This window comes from Agelaius tricolor, unplaced genomic scaffold, assembly GCF_023055355.1.
Source record: "Agelaius tricolor isolate 1412-34295 unplaced genomic scaffold, bAgeTri1.0.p SCAF_2, whole genome shotgun sequence".
Taxonomy (NCBI): Eukaryota; Metazoa; Chordata; class Aves; order Passeriformes; family Icteridae; genus Agelaius; species Agelaius tricolor.
In genome coordinates this window covers 26,359,541-26,380,378 of record NW_027269262.1, presented here as the reverse complement: position 1 = coordinate 26,380,378, position 20,838 = coordinate 26,359,541, and the positions used below count along the sequence as shown (strand labels likewise).

At 40.5% G+C, this 20,838-nt stretch overlaps 1 protein-coding gene across 2 annotated transcripts in view; it reads left to right on the top strand.

Annotated features, from left to right (window-relative positions):
- GRB10 (growth factor receptor bound protein 10) overlaps nt 1-20,838 on the top strand; it is a 145,474-nt gene that overhangs the window by 15,198 nt on the left and 109,438 nt on the right. The gene's annotated exons all lie outside the window — the stretch shown is intronic.

The window sequence follows — 20,838 nt, the reverse complement described above, 5'->3', positions numbered from 1 at the left end:
TAGGACTGAGTCCTTTCAGCCCTGAAGGTTAGAATTGATATGCAGCTTGTTGGTATTCTCATTTTGCTTTGAGAAAAGAGAGGAGACAATGATCTGTCAAGCTTATTTTTCTTGTAGCGCAGTGCTAGATCTGGAGAGGAGACTTGCTGCAGGTAAACAAGTCAGTGAAAAGCTGGAGTGTAGCTGTGTTTCTGATGGCAACTTGGTGGCAGTGGTTGGGGGAAACTGCTTATTCCTCACAGTCTTGGGTATTGACTCACTGTTTTTTTTCCCCTTAAGCAGTTTTAACTTGATGCTTCTCTTTTATCTCTTCCCTATGCCCTCACTCCACCCAGTACAGTAATATTTTCCTAAATCTTTGCTTTTTAAACCTTTCTGTTTCTTCTGAAAGTTGTGGGCATGGAGAAGATATTATTCCCCCTTTCTTTGCAGGAAGCTTTCATAGATTTGAAAGATTTCATCATGACCCTTACTTTTGCTTCTTTAGGCTGAGCTCCAGTTAATGCTGTTTTTTCTTTTTTCCTTCCAGATGTCATGTTTTTCTAATTCTGTGATGTTCCTATGGCTTTTGCTTGGATTCTTTCCAGTTGATCTTTTCTGAAATTTGCTGAAGATTGGGTACAGCTTCATGCTGAAAGCTTTATCAGCCACAAGTAGAGCAGAACTGTTGCTTCATGATTCTCACATATGTTCCTCTATACATTCCTCTATGGCATTTGCCGCTTTCTCAACAAAGAATTTTCCAGTTTCTAAAACTTGCTTTGAATTAAGTCTTCCAGCAAGCTGACAGCTTTAAGTTAGCAGCTTCCCCAAGTTTAATAAGTATCATTTTTTCCTTCATTATCTAGATCATTAGTGTTAGAATAGTGTGGGACCAGGGCAGGTATCTGCAGAGGTTATTCAGTATGTCACGCTATTATGTGAGCATTTCAGGTTTTTTTTGACATTCCAAGCAAATATAAGTCAGTGCAGTTGCTCAGTCACTTTCAAATCTGCCATAAGATGACTGTTTGCATTGATAACAGTGAGACAAAGCTTTCTTATCTTTTTGTGAGAATGCAATTTGAAACTTTTGATGTGGTTTTACTAATGTCAGGATTCAGTGTCTATTGCTTCTGTGTTCCTAAAATACATTATTCTGACATAGTAGGATGTTGAGTTGGTTTGACTTCGCTTATACGTGTTTTTGTTGAGTTCAATTTCTTATTTTCTTCTTGGTGCTAGCAGATGGTTTAATGGCAAATGTGCAAATTAATCAACAAGTATCATTCTTAATGTTTTTCTTTCCACTCTTTCCCCCTCCCAGTTCTGTAGGAAATCACTGTTTGCCATTCTCCAGCCTTTGCTACCTTGTCAATCCGCTATGGACTTTCAAGAATAACTGCTAATGATTTGAAGCTTAAAAAAAAAAAAAGTTTGTCCTTTTTTTAATCTCCTTTCTCCTATCATCAGCAGTAGTTTGGGTTTATTTGTTTGGGTTTTTTTTGTTTGTTTGTTTGTGGGGGTTTTTTTGTGTGTGTGTTTTTGGGTGGGTTTTTTTTGTTTGTTGGTTTTTGTTTGGTTTTGTTACCTTGTAGCTTTTCTGAGAAAGTGGTGAGTTGACTGACCATTCCTTTAATCGTTATTTTTTTGCTGTAGAATTACAGAATCAGTTTTTTATGTCTTGTTTCGCTTTCTCTTACTTTGCTATTGCAATAATTGTCTGCAGGCTATTGCTCTTTTAGGGGAGTACAACTTTTGCTTAACCTCTTTACCTAGCAAGACAGACAGACAAACTGTTGCTTGCTTTTTGTCATGTATGGGCAACAGCAAAGCTTAAATATCTTGTGTCTAAATATCTGAAGATGAGAGAGAATGAGCACTCAGTGGCAGAAGGCTCTCTTCAAACACAGAGCAAGTTCTTTCATCCAGAATCAATATACTGAAATGGTTAAAGGGCAAATGCCAGAAGGCTGAATTTTTGCCTCAGCTCTTTTGTCAGTCTTGAGTTTGAGAACATTTAGCTGATGCCCCTGATCAGCTCAGCCGTAACTCAGAAGCCATGAAAGGTTTACATATATTGCTTCTGCTACTGTCTGAGGTTAGAATTATTGAAAATGGAAAGTACTGATATATACTGATGAACCCAAAATGCCTAGATAATGATATGATAAACTAAAGGCTTAGTCTTGTGTCACCACCAGATCTAGAAGTGTGTTGGATAAGGGGATGTTGACAGAGTGGAGAGAGTGAACAATGCTGATGCTGTTCACAAAATAAAACCCTTCTGAAAAGGAACGTACAGTTTCAAGAACAGATGGTCTAGTGGTAATAGAGACTAACAAATTTTTGTTGGCTGGCAGCCGTCTTTCAGGTTAGGATTTTGTCTTTAAAGCTCTTTCATAGAGTTGACTTCCTTGCTGCAAAGTACTTGGTAAAAGGACAGAGTAAATTCCTCCCGGGACCTTGTTCTTCCTGATTGAACAAAAACGAGTTTACAGTGGAAGCACAAGGTGAGGGGCAGTCAGCTCACAGTGACAGGTAAGGCTTTGTTGGAGCAGCCTATGGATGTATTGGATTTTATTCTGCTCCCTGCACTCCAGAATTAGCATGCTGCAGGACGGTTGTCACCCCTGTGATGGAAGGTGGGAAGACTGACTTGGAAATATGCACAAGTCTTGCTTTGATCATCTCATTTCTTCTGCAGAAGAAGCATATTGTTTGTGAGACAGAGCTTACATAATCCTCCTTCTGTGGTGTGTGTAAACATATTTAACACAGGCCTTTTGTTTCTTGACTAGTTTAAATTTAATCCATAGTTTATGTGCAGTGTGGAAGGGGACAGAAGAGGGGTGAGTTAGAGTGCATTTTAGATTTATCCTCTCCTTAAGTGCCCCAGAACTTGTGTGGATGCAAACCAAGCAAAATGGAGATAAAATAATCCCATTCTTATCTTCTATCTGTGCCCTAAAGACAAAGTGACTGTCTCTAACTAATGAGTGGTATTGCAACCCTCAGTCTTTCCTTGCCGGGTTGGTTCTCTTGTTGCACAGTAGCTGGGAGAGAGGCTTTAAATGCAGAATTAGCATATAAGCCTGTGCCATTTTTGGCTGGCTGTTAATGTTTAAAGTCTTTAAAGTCACCCACCAAAGACAAGGCAGAAGAACAAACGTTGGCCTGGGTATGTGGCATGTGTGTTCTTGTTTAACATTGGAATTTCTGGTATGGCCAGGGATGCGTGCCAGCTTTGGCAGCACAGGGCACAGTTCAGATACTTAAGTACTGTACTAAAAATAACAGGACTATTTTAGACTGGGACCCAATTAGGGAGAGAATGACTTGTTGCTCTGCAATAAGTAATCTGAAGTAGCAGGCAGGCTGCAATGAGCACGTAAACTTGGCTGTTTTGCTTGCAGAGCTGCCAGTTTTGACACTGCTTCCTCACTGTTTTTGTTAGATGCTTTTCCAGAGGTTAAATAAAAAAAAAGCAAACTAAAAAAACCTCAAAATGCTCCTCTTCTGAATGAAGGCAGGCTTTATGTGCTTTAGTTCACATTTTGATATTGCAGTGTTTAATAGCATGACAGCTCCTAATCCTCCAGTGCTGGCTTGGGAAATTCCTAGAAGGCAGGGAGCGGGAGGTGAGGAGCAATGCTCTCCCTGACACACTGAGTAAGCTTCTCTCTGCCACACAGAAGGGCAGCAAGTGTGAATTTGGGCAGTCAAGGAGCAGAGGTGCTGTTTGAAAACAAGTGCTTTTCCCTTGGTTTGCCTCCTGGGCATGGAGGAGAAGGGGAGTATGGTTCCTGAAACTTGCTGCTGCTGTTGTGCTTTTCTGTGTCAAGAAGTACAGTGAAAATAACTTGCACGTTTAACCTCCTGAAACAAAGCATTACTTTACACTTCACTGGTTTCTCTCTGATGGTTTTATTTTTGGTGATGCTGCTGGCTGCCACCTTCTATTAGGTTGCTTGGATTTCAGTGAAGCAAGTTAGAGGAATCTGCATTTCTCAGTGCACAGTGTGTATGGGGTGCTGGGGAAGGGACAAGCATTCTCCAGCATCCAAATCCTCTGGTCCTGGAGTGCTTTCAAGTGATTGGCTGCATCTGATCACAATTTTCTGCCACTGATCAGAGTAGGGTTGTGTATGAGGGAGTGCTTTATGGAGCCTAACGCAAATACTGCGTTGGATAAACTTGAGCTGATGCTTGAGATGAAAGCAAAATGCACCTAAAATTTCTATTTTTGTAGACATCGTTCTTACATGCTATTTTGAGAGCATGAAAAAGCCAGAATCTTTGTGGTGTTGTGACTCTCATGCTGTTTTGAAAGTAGCTCTACATTTTTTTTCAAAATAAAAAGCTGATAAGAGGTGTTCAAGGCTTTGTTCAGCTGTGGTCTCATAGCAGCTTTCAGTATGGTGTTAGCCTTCAGTTGTGATTTTGGGAAGACTTAATCATGTTTCCTTAATCATGCAGGAATCATATTCTTTAAAACCTTAGATTTCAATCTGCTCTTGTCTGGCCTGAAATGCAAAGGAGGGGTCTTTGTAGATGCCAATTATGAAAACTGCAGCTTTTGTACTCACTGGTAAAATGTATTGCATCATGGACATGGTAAACTCCCAGGGAAACAGTGGGATGGGCACTTTGGCTGAGTAGATCATGTTGTGTGTTGTGGAGAGCCAGCATTTCAGTGTGTACTTGTCAACTTGTGGGCTACATGTATTCTTCCTTCTGCCTGCTGCTGCAGCCTGCCGGACTTGCTGTTAAAAGTAAATGTTACATGGAGGATGCCTAGCAACTGTAGTTTTTAGGTCTGTGCCTAATTGTTAAAGGTGCAAATCTGTAAGATTGGTGCGGTGTTTCTGGAGGATGCGGTGTGGCATGGTGATGTGGCTGTGCCTCCAGCTCTTCATCACCATCCCCATTAGGTTAATGTCTAGCACCCACAATTCTCAGCCAGGAAGATTAACTTAAAAAGAAAAAATGTTGATTTGAATTGCAGTTGCTTAGGTGGAAAGCCTGCAAGGAGTTTTTCTCTGCTTTTAGACCCTTCTGCTTCCTGGTGAGCTGTGCTGCAGTTATCTGGAGTGTGCACATCTATTGCTATCAATGCCATCCCTTATGAGCTTTCCCCAGCACTTGCCTAAATTACTGTTATTATTTTAACACATTCAAAAATCCAGTCACCCCATGGGAAAGGTTTTCATGTTTCCTATAGATTTCAGATTGTCTGAATTTTTCTTTTGAGAGGGAATGCTTATTCTCTGGGCCCTTTTTCCATGTCCTCTATAACTGACTTGATGTCTGCCTTCTTTTCTTTCAGCTGTCTCTTTTCTGTGCCAAATGATCCAGGACTGTTCTCTTCTGCTTTAGGAATTCCTCTTCTCTGTACTCTTTCTAATTCTGTTTTACCCTTTCAATGTCATAACAGCCCACAGTTTTCAATGAGTGGGTGTGCCCTGGGTTTAATGACTTGTCATGATTCTGCTTTGCTTGTGGCAGTTCGTTGATTCTTAATTTCCTTGTGAGGTATTTTCTGCTTTTTTTTCCTCCCCTCCTTCTTTCCTCTAAGATGATACTTCAAACAAGACTTCAGACTCCTGACACTTAATTCAGTGGTACACACAGGCAGGGTTATTCTTCTAGCACATTGGCTTGAGTTTGTGGAAATTAAATCAGAGTTGCCCTTTTTGGCTACCCATTTGCCTGTGATTATGAGATCCTTCTGCTGTGCTTTGCATGAAGCTCCATCTCTGACTGAACACATTATACTGCTGTGGCAAACTTTGTGTCACCTCTCTGGTTGTACATTTCTGAGAGCTTAAGGATATGAAGAAAAGAATGGCCACTGTGGTAATTCTGAAGACTTCTTGTATGAAAAAAAGTCTCTGTGTTTTCCTACCTTTAACTGTTGTTGTTTGGCTGGGTGTTAAGGGGGGAACCACTCCTGCAAGCTACAGCAGCTCAGGTCCTTCTAAGAGTCCCTAGGATAATGCCCACTTGTGTCTCGTTCATGCAGGGTCATAAACTTTGGGTGGATTTGTGTCATAACTTCTGCAGAAGCTGTAGTAACATTTGCTTATGCCATCTTATTAATAATGTCTGTGTTATCTAGTTCTAGCTAGTTCTTTCAGAAAATAAGTTTCTTCCTGATTTTTAAGTTCACTGGATTTACCTTGAAATAATTTCTAAAAGCATATAACTTGGCATCTTTCTTGCTATGTCCAGATCCCTTTAGGGTATATACAGCAATTAACAGCTTGGTAGTTTGATGTTTTCCTTTTAGAAATCTTTACAGAATGATTTCCGTTGTGCAATTTATAACAATCTTTTAATGCTGCTCTTAAGATGTAATGTGTGAGCAGTTATTTGGTATACATGGTGCCTGGTTGGCTTATCTATTTTGACTTTTTTTTAATGAACAAATGCAACATCCCTTAAGGAACTAAAACCAAAGCAGTACTTATCTTTTCCTTCTGTCAAGAATCCTTGAAGTTTTGCAATCCTTGAATCCTTGCAGTTGAGTTTTGATGTGAGAGGCGGGGGAAAGACTTGATTTCCTGTATTTTGCAGCAGAGCTGGTAGCTGATGCCATTCTGATCTGGTCTTTGGTTTAAGTCTTGTGCCCCGAGTTCACTCTGGGCATTTGCTTGAAGGCACCATAAACAGGAAATTGATCTTCACTATCCTGACTTCTAGGGCTCCTGCCTTAGATTATAGGGCATGCCTGCATCAGTACATCCAGGGTTTAATTTCTGAACTTGTGTCCCTCCTCTGCGTTGCTTGGTCTCAAATTACTGGGACACCAAGTTAACATCTTTGAGTACACTTGGCAGAACAAAGTCAGAGGAATGTCCTTCTTGGTTAGAAAACCTAAATCATCAAGTTCTGCAGCAAAAAGATGGATATAAAATTTCCATACCTGAGTAAGAAGTCAGGCAGACTTCCCACTAGCAAAGGAAAAGACTTGGGAAGCTCTCGTGTATCTTTTGCAATGTTTCTAGCACATAATTAAATGCTACTTTCTTGTCCAGTCTGAGAACTTGTTTATGAAACCTAATACTGCCCTGTGAAACTCGACACTTTGCTGCTTAATACTACAGCTTTAGTGATACTCAGTGAGGTGGACAGGGTGCCTTGTATATTGGCTGTTTGAGGCGTCGTGAAGGCTGAATTCAGCACTTCCTTTGCTGGCACTTGGAGGCTTCACCCATTCCTGGGGAGGGGCAAGAAATTTCGATCTCAAGGGTCAGCCCTGTAGCAGATGCATCCTTAAAAAAAACAAATAAAACAGCTGAGTCACTTGTTCATTCTTTTTCTTCCATGCTGCTGGCCAATCCCAATACCCTTGTCTTTCACGCAGGAGGGAGAAGGCAGACAATACTGTCTTTTATTATTCATACCCTGCAGCTCACTATCTTCTTCACAAAATACGGGTGACGTCTGTCTGTCTCCACTTCATGGGAAAGATTAACAACAATTAAGGTTGTGAAAACCTTTGAATAACTGCAACATCTGTTCTTATACTAGAATAAATAAAACAAAGCTGAAACTCTAATTGCCAACAGAGCACTTGCTCATATCTGTTTTGTAATTGTGGGCTTGTGAAATTCGTATTGTTAACTGGTCCCTTGCTGGCCAGCATCACTGGTCAACAGTCAGTGCAAGCTTCCACGCTTTTCCCCAGAGCCACATGCTGGAAGTGAGGGTGTTGGATGAGAAGTGTTGTAAAGTGGGGGACTCTGGCAGCGGGGCTCAGGTAGTTCCTGAGATGGCTGTGGGATGTTGTCAGCCCCTTACCTTGGACATAGCAGTTCATCCTCTGAGCTTTCCAGTCCATTTCAATGTCAAATAAAGCCATTTTTCCTGCTCTTGACTCTGACTGTTTTTACTCTTACTTTGAGACAGAACAGGGTTGTTGATGGGAAGTTTACTTTTTCTCAGTTGACTGTTGTTTTCTCCATAAGCTCAAATTTGATGGCAAGAGGGCACCTGAGTGGTCTGAGATGGACATTTTTAGAAGCAGTTATTTCCAGTGCTGCCTCAATGCCTGACTTGTAACAGGAAAAGAAAAAAAAGAACAAATTAAAGAGAATGTCTTGAACTTCATTTAAGACCATCACGTAAGGCAATTTTGGTATAAAAGAATGTTCCTTGAATGGAACATTGAATGTCTGATGGATCGAGTAGAACATTCCAATTAGAAGGTGCCTATAGTGATCATTCAGTCCAACTGTCTGACCACTTCAGGACTGACCAAAGGTCAAAGCATGTTGTTAAGGGCATTGTCCAAGTTCCTCTTAAATACTGTCAGGCTTGGGACATTGACCATTCCTCTAGGAAGCCAGTTCCAGTGCTTGACTACCCTCTTGGTAAAGGAAGTGTTTGTGTGTATCTAGTCTGAACCTCCCCTGACTCAGCTGTGAGCCATTCCCACACATCCTGTCACTGGATATCAGGGAGAAGCTTTCCGGTAATGAATGACACACTTGCTTAATTTTGTCTGACTATACGGGGTGATTTCTTAACTTGTCTGCAGTGCAAATGGTCAGCAGTGTTGTACTTTCCATCCAGAGAATGAAAACTTCACTGCTGCTCAAGTGCCAGGAGCTGAAGCCTAGTCCTTCTTGGCACATGTGGCCTCCACAGAAGGAGTTGTTTGTGTTCTGACTTGGCACAAAAGCAGAGTCATTCTGTGCTTTCCAGTTGTCTTTTTTGGTGTGTTTTACAGTGGATCTCATTAGGCATTTAAACCTTAAAAGGTTTAACCTGCCTGAGACAGATCGTGTTTAAGACTTAGGGATCCATCATCAAAGTCTGGTAGAAAATCAGCCATGTCTTTCTGTCCCATAGGCCATGGGAGCGACTCAGGTGCTTGTTTTCTCGTGTGCTCAATATTTGTCCCTCCCCATGCATTGGTAGTGATTTTCTATAATCCTGCATTTCTTGAGCTGCAAAGTGTTTTCTAATCAAGTGCCACTACTTGCTGTCATGGAAAAAATTATATATGTGTAATTCCTGCTTCTTGCTTGTCCCACTGAGTCTGACTGGAGTGCTGCGTTAGGCAATGTGTTGTTGCATTTCTGCAGGAGCAGAGTATGAGGGTATGCCTGCAGCTTAAGAGACAAGACTAGGAAGTTCTGCAACTCAGAACTTCTCTGGGAACAGTGGCTATCATCACCTGCCACAGAGAGAAGAGCACTTCTGTATGGAGTAGCCTTCTTAAACCTGACTCCTGAGAGGCATCCAGTTGGAGAGAAACATTTTGGGTTTGTATAATGAGGAGGTTGTCATTTAGTTTAATGGGAGTGTCCTCATGAAAATTGTGCTGCTCATTTTAGGCTGTTGACTTATACAAGTTCCTGGACTGGAAAAGATGCATAGGCAAAGATGTTGCAGGAAACAAATGTGATCATTTCCAAGACATAGTGCAATTTATCTAAGACCAGTGATGCAATAAAGAGGAGAGAATGTCGGGCATTGGTAGCAAATTCTGTGGTACTGCTGTCAGTTTGAAGGAGATGGGGAGTATTACAAGCTAGTGATTGCTGAGATCTGTATGCATCAGAGCATTAGGTAAAGGGAATATTCTCCCTCTTCCAGTGACAGAAAGTAGCATGAAAGCCTGTGGGAGGTATTTGTGTAAAACAGGCAGTTGTGTGAAGCCATCTCTTCATGCAGAGCTGGTTTTTAATAAAATAGTTGCTAATTAGCAAGGCTGAAATGAAAATCGAGACTTTTCTGATGGATCTGTCAAATTGATTGTATTAATGATGAGTGAATGCTTTTATAGATCAAAATACAAAGTAGCAAAAAAAATTTGGAATTGTTATTTTATCAATTAACAGCAGCAATTAGAAATTCAAATTTGTGATATTCACAGAAGCTTTTGCAAGAGAGCTCATCTGCTCCTTTGATAAACATTTTGTTTTATTATACTGCAGTGTATTTTGGGAGAGGGAGAACTTTTTGGAAGAGCGAAGTGTGAACAAAATCTCTGCATCAAACAGTGAAAGAAACTCAGGGAAGGGAACTGAGATTTTTTTTATTTTTCATGAGGTCGACTGAGTTCTGCCATGCCATCTTGCATTCTGTGCTGCTGCTAAAGGACCTCTTCATCTAGAGTTCATTGAGTTCACAGGCACATGTAAGTGTATGTGTGTAATATGCGTGTATAATATATGTATTATACACACAGACACACTGAGTGAAATTAAACCCCAAACGATGATGGGAGAAACTGAAGCTTTGTCAGGATTTACTTCTGCAGTACAGAGACCAAAAGTCTGGGGATATAGTGCATGGCTTGTCTGGCATAATTGTCAGTCTTGTCCAGAGGTGCTGAGAATTTGAAGTTTCAGGGCTGTACATTGGGGAGGGATTCCTTTGGCTGTTTTTTTTTGTCTCCAGATCATGGATGGCTATGTCTGGACCAGTTTTTAAAATTCATGTTTTTGTTACTGGAAAGAACCGGGTGCTCCAGTGGTGTGCTTCATTGAATTGTGGGGATTGTAAGTGGCTTCTTGACCTCATCTCATGCAAGCCCCAGCTTTCTCCGAGATCCAGACAGCTGCTGTGGAATGAGATGGACTGCACATAAGGAGAGCCTGTTTCTCCTCCCTGACTGATGTGGCAGTGCAGGCGTGTACATTTCTCCTGTATGCATACCACCACCACCACCTAGGGTACATGACTGCCTTCATATCCTGTAGTAGTGTTGTGGTCAGCTCCATGTGCAGCCTGGATGTCGATTTACTTCTGTGGGCAAAGTACTACAGGCCTGTGAAATGATGTTGTGTGTGGGGGACACTTACTTGCTGTCTTCTCCCTGCTTTCCAAAACTGCTGCCAGTACCAGTTGGATAACCTTGGAAGTGGGAGAATGCAGTTGGGACCAATGTGTGGGTTCCAGGCTTGGAGTACAGGTGTTTTGTGGGTTGCAGTATGTTGGCATAGAGGGAAGGCACTTTGGCTACATCTGGAGCCTACACCCTTGGAGAACAAATGTTCCTCTCTGGCAGCTCTGGAGTCTGAAGGTTAACTAGGGATGTTCCTTGTTTAATGCATATCTAGTAAACCTTTAGTGCTGGGGATATTCAACATTTCATACCTCTGTTAAACAGCCTCATAAGGCCTGAAACAAGGCCTGATTTCCTCTATGGCACCCTGAAAGTACAGTAGGGAAAAAGCTGTTAATGTAGGTGGCTTGGTGAAATATTCTAGTCAAGTTATTTGGCCTGCTACTCAGCCTTCGATATGTAATCTCTCAGTACTGCCAAAATGCCATTCTAATTAAGCTGACATAGTCTATGAAGCCTGGGTGGTATTACTTCAGTTTTCTTCCCTGTCTTTCCAACATTGCATTTTGAAAGGGTTGGTGGAAGCTGTGACACTTGCAACCTCACCACAGTCTTCATTAAGCTGGGATTTTGGTCACCTCCTGACCTTCAGAATCAAAGGAAGAATATCTTCTTTCTTCCTCTCTGCAGGTACAAGTTAATAGCAGTAAATAAATGTTCAGTAATGCACATGAAACATGTGACCAGCTGGCCAGATTTCAGCTTTTTGTTGAACATTAGCTCTTGTACAAAATATTAACCTATTCTGTAGGTTTATTTTCTGTTTTGTTTACACTTACTTGAAAAAGCTATGCCCTGTTTGTCCCAGGGTGGTATTATATTTGCAAGTAGGTCAGCATACTCGCTTTTGAGATGTCAGCTTGAAATTGTTTTTCAAGGGCTAAAAAATGTAAGAGGGTAAGAAAGACTTTTGCATTGCAGATATCCTTTATTTATTTATTTATAGAAATTCTTAGCCTGTATTCAAGAATAGAGCACCAGTAACATTTTAGTTGTGTTCTGAAAGTCGGCACTGATTGCCTGCTGCTAACCGTAAGCCACCCGTGGATTTGAAGCTTGTGTGTTGCATAATGCCAGCAAATGCATTTGAGATTACAAAATGGTCTCTTTGCTCTAAGAAGAGATTGCTGTGATTTGTTAGTGAGGCAGTGTTAAAGTACACATGGGGTACGTGTGACATCAGTATCTTAAAACTACAAGCAGTTTTTTTGCAGTTGAGCGAGCTCTGGCACTGCTGGTGCTTCATTGCATAGGAGTGAATGAGTGCAGTCTCCAAATTGGGTACAGTTTTTTATGTTCCAGTCAGTCAAGGTGTACGTATTCCTTTAATTTCTGCATCTTATCTCCTGCACTTCTTGCACTTCTTTACTATAGCCCTCTTGAATAGACAGGATTTTTTGTTCATCTCAAGAGCAGCACAGTATCTGTTGGAGTTGCCTCCTTGCACTCTTTGCAACTAGAAGCAGAGTTGGTTGTTGCTTGGGGTTGATGTAGTCCAGAGCTCTCCTGGCTCTGTTGCATTATCACTTACAAGCCCTTCTGTGGTAACCCTTACCCTGCTATACATGAGAGGTAAAAGGGGTTTGCTTGTTTATTTTTGCTACTTGCTGCTGTTACTTACTATGGTGTCCTTGTCAGAATTGTTTCAACAGCTGAATTCTTTGGAATAAATAATGTTTGGGAGTCGTTACCACAAAACTACTTGGAGGGTGAATTAGCATACAGTTGATGCTGGGGAATGTGTCTCTGCTCACAGAATGTGATTTTTTTTTTCAGAGGCTAAGCAGAAAGTCTTTCTTTTGAGTGCTCTCACTGTATAAATGAGGTGTACTGAGAGTAACCTTCTCACTTAAGTGCGCTTTTTATGGTATCTCAAAAAGATACCATCTTAGTGAGTAGCTGGCAGTTTGAATTGAAATGTCTAAACTTGCCTTCTAGCCTCAACCATCTGTATGCGATGGGACTATGTAAATAAACCAGTGCTTATTCATGAACATAAATCACAGATAACTGTAAAAGCCTCTTTCATTTGGTTTTCTTAAAAAACACAAAGCTTGATGTCTATAGAAAAGCTTCTGATAATCCTAGTTAATAACTCTTCCCAAAAAAAATCTTGAATGAAGAGAGCAATGGGTGATACATGTACAATTACTGTGTTAACTATCAGCATTAAAACCTGTAAATTGTCAACGTAGAAACCCTAATGTCTGATGTCATTGGTCCCCAATAATGAAGTTTTAAATCCAGGAAAAGTATTTTAACCTGCCTGAAAATTCTGGGGAGCAGGAGAGACCCTAAGGAGGGTTGTGAATGGTATTGATAGATATCTGCCTGTGGCTTTCTGTGCACAAGTGTGAGTGTTGGTTTTGAAGTCAGCCTGATGGTCAGCCCACTGTAGCTGGCATGGTCTTAACAAAAACCTGGCAAGTTGTTTGAGAAGCTTCTGTGCCCTCTGCATAAAGATCCAAGGAAAGCAAAATAGGCTGTGGATAATTATGGTGATTGATGAATGCATAATTTGGATGAAACAGGCTTAAAATGCTTGAAAAACTGATCAGTAGATCATGTGATAGGAGATTCTTTTATTGTTTCTCTTTTTTTTATATCTTTGTCCTTTGCATCAGCCAGGAGGGGAAAAAAGGTTTCTGCATGCTTTGGAAGATTCTCCTCCAAAGTGAAGGAATGTTGTAGAGAAATAAGGGAGCAGAAGCTGGGAGCAGGACATCCTTACTGCAGATTGCTACTCTATGAATTGAAAAGTCTCTCTATCAAACCTTTGTAAATATATTTCAACTATTATTATGCACTCCTCAGCTGTTAGTTTTACAGCCTCCTAGCTTCTGTCTGGAGGCTGTAAAAGTAACAGCTGAGGAGTGCATGCTACTATCTTGTCACCTTAGTAAAGGCAAGTTGAGTCTGGTAGATCTGTCCAATGGATGTTTATGGACAGGCATGTAGATTAAGATAGGGTTTCAAACAGAATCTGTAATGATCTGACTTTCTTAAAAAAAAAAACAACCAAAAAAAAACCCAAAAAAGCAACACTGTGCATAGGCTGATGAACTTTAATTGTTTAGAAAAATGTCTTGTGTGTAGTTTAGTCTCTGGGCTGGGAGGTCTAGAGCCCTTGGCTTCCAAATCCCACCACAGAGCAGAGGGAAGGACCATTCACACCAGTTGCCTATTGTAAGCATAAAAGCTCAGTAGTGTGTTATGCAAAAAGCAATGTTTTGGTAAGTATGCAACAAAGGCAGACTTTAGTTGAGCTGCTACCAGAAGGTGAAAGTTAAGTGCCTTTGAGAAGAACTTTGTATTTTATTTGGAGATCTGTCCGAATGTTTAACTTCTGTGAGATGCCTGGAAAGCATTAATTCTCACGGATGTGCAGTAGGAAAGGTTTGCCAGCTCTTAATAGCAGTAAACAAAGAAGATGAAAGTTCACAGGTTGCCTTGGCCAATGTAATAGTTAGCTGCCACTGGAGAGGGGGTGATGCTGTTCCCTTCCCCTCTTGCTCGAGGTCTCCTGCGTGCACATTGTGCCAACTGAACTGCCTGTCAGATCTAAGTTTATTGCATTTGCTTCCTTAGCAGAGCACTAACCCAGCAAAACAAATGCGTTAATTAACACAAGCTGAACTCATTAAGGACCATACATGACACAAAAGGGGGAGAAGGAGGGAGTGCCATGAAGCTGCTGGGAGGAAGTGGAGGAATAAAGCAGAGCAGGGGCTGATGAAGAGAGTGGGATGTCTGTCCTGTTTTTGGCAGTAACAAGCTATTAAATCATCTTGACTGTTGTATAACTTCACTCTAAGTCTTCAGGTTGGATAATAAAAGCTTAAAATAACATAAGGAAATAATTATTTAGACTGCTTCCCAAAATTATAAAATTTTGGATTCTGTTTTACGAGAAATGTGACTAGATTGGAGTGGGCAGGCGAGGCAAGACAGTGACAACACAGAGAGAATGGAGGCAGCATTTTTTTTATTCTCTGGAGGCAAAGGATGTAGTGAGAAACCATATGTGCAGAATTGGAGGCCACTAGTCATGGCATTGTCAGATGAAGTTCACCTTGGGCTGCCTCAGTCGTGTACCTCTCATGTCCCAGTCATGCATCCTTGCACCTTCCCTACCTCTGCATATGGCTTGCTGGTGGGGTTGTCTGCTGAATGCTACATGGGTTTTTATTTCAGTTTCTGTCTAATTAGCATTTCATTTAGACTTTGGTACAAGTCTCTGTTTAGTTGCCAAAGTTCCTGCTTCAAAGCTATGGGTTTGAAGCTATTTTGAAGCTATTAGGAGACAGAAGAGGATTTTCAGTGATCAAGGAAGACAGTGAAACTGCAGAGTTTTGTCAATATTTCCAAAGTTCATTATAGGTTTGGGATTTGTTGTTTGGTTTTTTGATTTTGTTTGGTTTGTTGGGTTTGTGGGGTTTTTTTCTGGTTATTTTTCTTGGTTGCTTTTTTTTTCTTGGTTGGTTTTTTTGGTGGTGTTGTCCAATGTTGTTGGGCTAAATACTGTTTTTTTTCTCAGGACCTTATCTTTGCTGTCAGTGAAGGTGTTCTATCAGGAGATGAACATGAATTCACAGTCTTGAGCCCTTTCAAAATTTTAGGCAGATTCAGGAAACCAAAAACTGCTGAACTGCATATATGTTATTTAATTTTATTTGGCAAGGCTCGAAGTGGGATGGCATCAGCTCTTCTGTGCTTCTTCTGAAGTATGTATCTGTTTTGGCTTTCAAAAGCCTGAATTGCCGTTGCCAAGATTCTTCACTTTCTGGCAAAAGTACAATGGCAAATGGCTTCCTTTACAAGGTGTAATATTTAGACTAACAGCTTTGCAATTAAGAATGGCAAAAGAGAATTATATTCCCTTTTTTTATAAGACCAGATTTTTTAGTATGGTTTCGTGGGAGTGTTTGGACGTAACTGAAGTGCTTTTGATTGATGATTTATATTTTGAACAGTGCTTTTCATTTTAGTGCGCAACACTTGCCTGAAATTTCAGCTAGAACAATGCTTTGTTTTCAAAGATGTGCAAAGTATTGCTCTAGTTAGGCAGTTGCTCCATATCATAGACTTGCAAATGCCTTTTGGGTATATAGTGTAACAAAATGGGTGTGAAGATACCAGTTCCTACAAGGAAAATGGGGAGAAATTGGGAAAGCTGCAGGTATTCTTAAATATTACCTGCTGCTAATCTCAGTAGGCCATCAGGGTGTTGACGACCATGTCATTGCAGCTTGTGGTTGGAGAGTGATTCCATTCTGGAGTGTTTGGGGACGTGTTTTAGAGGAAAAAAAAAACTTGTTTGAAGGGAAACTAGCCAGGTATTGTTTTTCAGCATGGGCAGACTGGAGACTTTGGGTGTGAGGAGGAACATAAATCAGCTGGGGAGAGTAGCAAGTGTGTGTTTGGACTGAGTAAGTGAGAAACTTGACCACTTGAGAAAGTCGTCAGTAAAATGTTTGAGGGGATGAATTCAGTCCTGCTGGCCAAGTGATCCCTTAAGAAGGGTGAGGAGTATTCTCAGTGTTGTAAATTGACACAGTCTCCACCTGAAGCTATCACTAAAAGAGGGGAAGATGCTGAAGCCATGGTGAAATCTGATGGCAAACTTGTGTACTGCCAAGGGCGTTTTAGTCTCCTTGGTCCAGCCAGCTCAGGAATCTGATGGCACTTTCTTTTCAGCCCACATAGTCATTCAGACTTCATTTTTGTGAGAAATTGTCTGGATCTTGCATGAAAAAGCACATCTGGATCTTGGAGTATCAGTGCAGCTGGGGACATTGCTAGCTGTCAGGTCTTTCAACTAGGGAAAATTCGCTGGCATGCCTCATGCTGCTTGTATCCAATTTTATTTCCATTGTAACTATGGCAATAGGAGTAGACTGGTAAGAAAGTGTCAGGGTATGGGTACTCATGCCTGTGTTGCAGAGGGTTGCTCGGTGTATCCATAGAACTGCCTCGCCTCATCTTGTAAACCTGTTTGTTTTGGTGATGCAGATAAACACCTGGACATGTGTGTCTATACATATATATATCTATGTGTATGTATATATATATATATATAATGTATATATGTACAGACATGTCTGAAATAAAAAACAGAATGCTTTCCTAGATGGTATGAAGTAGTGGGCAGCCTACAGCCAGGAGAACAGCCAGATAAAGTCTTGGAGATTGCTGCTTGTGTAGACCAAGAAGAGAGGATCTTTTTCTCCCTGGGTCTTTAAGGTGTTACATGCAGTCCAGTAGTCTTAATTCAGACAGTTCTGAAGGTAAGTTAAAGAAGAATATTTTTAAGACCTTTTTCTGGTTTCTTAGGAAGATCCAGGTTTGGTCTGCAAAACGTCATTCAGTATTGTGGGGAGTAATGAATAGTGATACTTAATGGCTGAGAGAATGAAAGATATACATTAAACAGAGGGAAAGATTTTTAACTTGTATGTAAAACCTGAGATCTTAGATAAAGGACTTCAGGTCAAAATTAAGGCTATGCTGAAGCTTTTTCCCCTTCCCTCTTTCACAATAGTTCAGCTATGGAAAGCAGAACGTTATAGAAGAAGAATGATGAAATACTTAAGAGGGTATAACATAGAACAAATTTGTTAAGTTACCTTTTATAAAAGAGCATAAATCCAGTTTTCAAGAGCTCTGGAGCTTGTCTTGCAACTCTGCCAGGTTAAAATCCTTTTCTTTTTTTTTTCCTCCTCCTCCTCCTGTTCCTAACTAATCTGCAAGCAATTGCGTTTTAAAAATTATTTTTCTCTTGAATTTAAAGACTTTGACAGATGGCACATGTAGAACCTGGAAAACTTCCTGAATTGGCAAAGTGACCATACCCCTGCCATTTTCCTACCACAGTATCCGTAGGTGCGTAGGCTGTGTCTGCTTCCAGAGTGCTGGGCGAGATACCATTTCCTCTGCTGGGAATGTGCAGATAACAAGTGATAAATCAGAAAAACATACCTGGTGATGGGCTTAATTTGCAGTTAAGAGACAAGTTAATCTGCTGGTTAGCTGAGTAATTTGATTGTGACATAAACAACCCATTCAGAGCAGTGACAATCTCCAGGGTGCATACCTGCAGTGTTTTCCATGCAGGATTAATATCAATCTTTTAGGTCGTGTGAGTTTGTTTAACACTTTTGAGAGGCTGAGATATCAAAGCTTTGCCTCACAATAGTCTGTTCTTTATTCTGGAGAATGTTATACCAAAAATTAGTCTCGTGACCTTTGAAATGTGGTTTATCTTGATTGTCCTTCTTTCAGGGCCTCTGTCCAAGGCAGAGCTCTGAAGCCAATAAAAGCACATGAAATCTCCTGGTTCTGAATGTGCACAGGCTGCATCGCTCAATGCTGCATGACAGTTGTTCTCACCACTGAATGTCCTGAGTTTTCTAACAGTGATTGACTACATAGCTTGTTTCCTATTTACAATCCTTTGGAATTTCCCTCCCTCATCTAAGGCATTTTAGGAAAAGGGCAGTAACTTGCCACTTGAATACCTCTTTGTGATTTGTGCTGTGTAAATTGTATGGAAAGAACATGTATGTCTGTGTGCAGCTACAGTCTCTGATGAGAAGTGACATGCTAAATACCATGTATAAAGACAACAGCACAGGAAAAATTGATTTGTTTCTCTTTTTAAGGTCATAAACACATGAATTGGTGTAGAGTTCTGTCCCTATGAAATTTATTACTTGTTGATGTGGTATAAAGGACTTAGGTCTTAAAGGTGAGCAAAGGGTTTTTTGTATTCCTGGGGTAGGACTAGGTTGATAAACTGTTTTTAGACAGATCAAAAGAGATGAGATCTTAAATCAGTGTTAATGTGTGACTGACCAGGAATGATACCATCTAGAGATTATTGCTTTCCTCTGTTTCTGCAGTGTTAACAAATGAATCCTCAAGAATGTATCAGCAAAGCAAATGGTTCTTGATGAATTATGCAGTCTTGACTCCAACTATTGTTTGAGGTAATTTATGATCTTCCACTGGTGTAATGGAGCTGTGGCATAAACTGCAGCACGCCCTAGAGTAGACAAATTGGTCTGGTATTGTTTTGGAGCATATTTAATCTGTCTTGCTGTAAGTGAATTGGAGCCTTTTGCTGAAATGTCAAAGGACCAGTATTTTGATATTCAGTCCTAAATAACCTACCATTAAATTTGCAGATGTTGTGCCTTTTCCTGATGTCTAAATACTGAAGTGATAATAAACATAAAACTGTTGAAGTGCAGAGCTCAATTCTTTTCCCTTCCCCCTTTATGTTAACTTTCTTTAGTCTTGGTGGGTTTAGAGGCTAGTAATACAGATTTCTTTATTGATGCATTTTACCAACTTCATAACAGCTATTTCAGTGGTTTGCCTAATTTCTCTGTAGATGTGCTTATGAGAAAGAAAAAACAATAGTACTCCCCCAAGTGAAAAGGCTTTTAAGAGCTTTTGTTAAATCTGTGCTTAATTCTCCCAGAACAAACTGGGTGATTAAAGTGAAATCTTCAGATCAATCTTTAAAACTGACTGCAAACTTTTAGGTGTGGAGAAGTAGTTAGAAGGCTGTAGACCACTCTTTATATGTTCAAAGACAAGCAATAGTGCAAGTTTAGTAACGTGTCTACAGAGTTAGATGCTTGATGTGGCCTCCCCCTGACTTTGAGTCCTGTAAGATTTTGGGTTTAATTTTTTTTTTCCACAGTATTTACTTACCTAGAATAAATAACCGGATTTGTGCATATTTGGTTAAATGAATTTTCAGACTTGCTATTGCCAAAACCAGTTTCCTCCTGGGGTACTTGGCTGTATGAATTGATCACTGCAGAAACCCAGTAACTACTTCCTGGAAAGAAATTCCCAGGAGTTTGCCTGCCTTACTGATAGAGGAGGAGGCTACCATACCTCAGCCAAACTCATCCTGGACCTAAGTGAAATAAAGCTTCCTTGATGAGTGCACGGTTTGTGGGCCTTAGGCAGGAAGTCATCCAGGAACAGTTTGTCCAAGATGTTTTTTTACCCTTGTCCCTCACTTAGCTGTCCCATAAATTTTGCTGACAGCTTTGGTTTGGTGACAGGTCGTGCTTACCAGAGAGCAGTGAGTAGACTGTTTAAAACTTGGGCTTTTGTTTTGAGCACATACTTGATAATTAACAACATACCAGACAGGAGCTTGCTTTCATGGTAGAAGTAAAAGTTGTGACTGTGCTTTGCAGCCTGCTTTCTCTTCCCCAGTAATACCTTTTTCATCTACTTGGAGGTGGCATCACTTGTCTTACACTACAGGGGTGTGTCCACCCCTGCAGGTAGGAAGAAATGCTGGAGCAGGAAATAGTGCTTTATTTATTTACTTATTTATTTAGATTTATTTTTGTTTCCTTTTTATGAGGTAGTTATAATAACTGTCTTGACATTGTCTTACCCTCTTATTTTTAGTTCTTCAGCCATATGTACCTCTAAATGTTTGCAGATTTCTTTTCAAGCTCTACTTGATCACAAAGTGGTGCTTTAAAGGATACACAACTCACCTTGCAAAGCTGCTGCTAATAATCACTCAGAAGAACAAGTGCAAGACCTGAATGAATTTGTATGTGACAGTCTGTTTGATATATTGTGTGAGAATAAAACCACGGGGGAAAAGGCAGGCAGGAAAGGGTAAAGGTTAGGAGCTGTGTAGCCAGGCTTTGAAGGCTGATGCTGCATAATGATCTTGGTGATCTTATGGGTTTTTTCAACTTAAATGATTCTGTGATAAGTGACTGTCATCTTAATTAACTCAGAGATTTCAGTTTTCTTTCCACAATTGAAAACATAGCCTCAGGTGGTGAGAGCCAGTTTTCAAATGACTGGGGTTTTGCTGTGAAGGGAGGCCTTCATTTTTGCCTAAACAGTGGAAATAAAGCAGGAGCCACACAGCCTGAGAAGTTATGTTGGGTTTTTAAATGAAATATCAAATTGAATGTGTTTGCTAGGCTACAGGCAGCAAATGT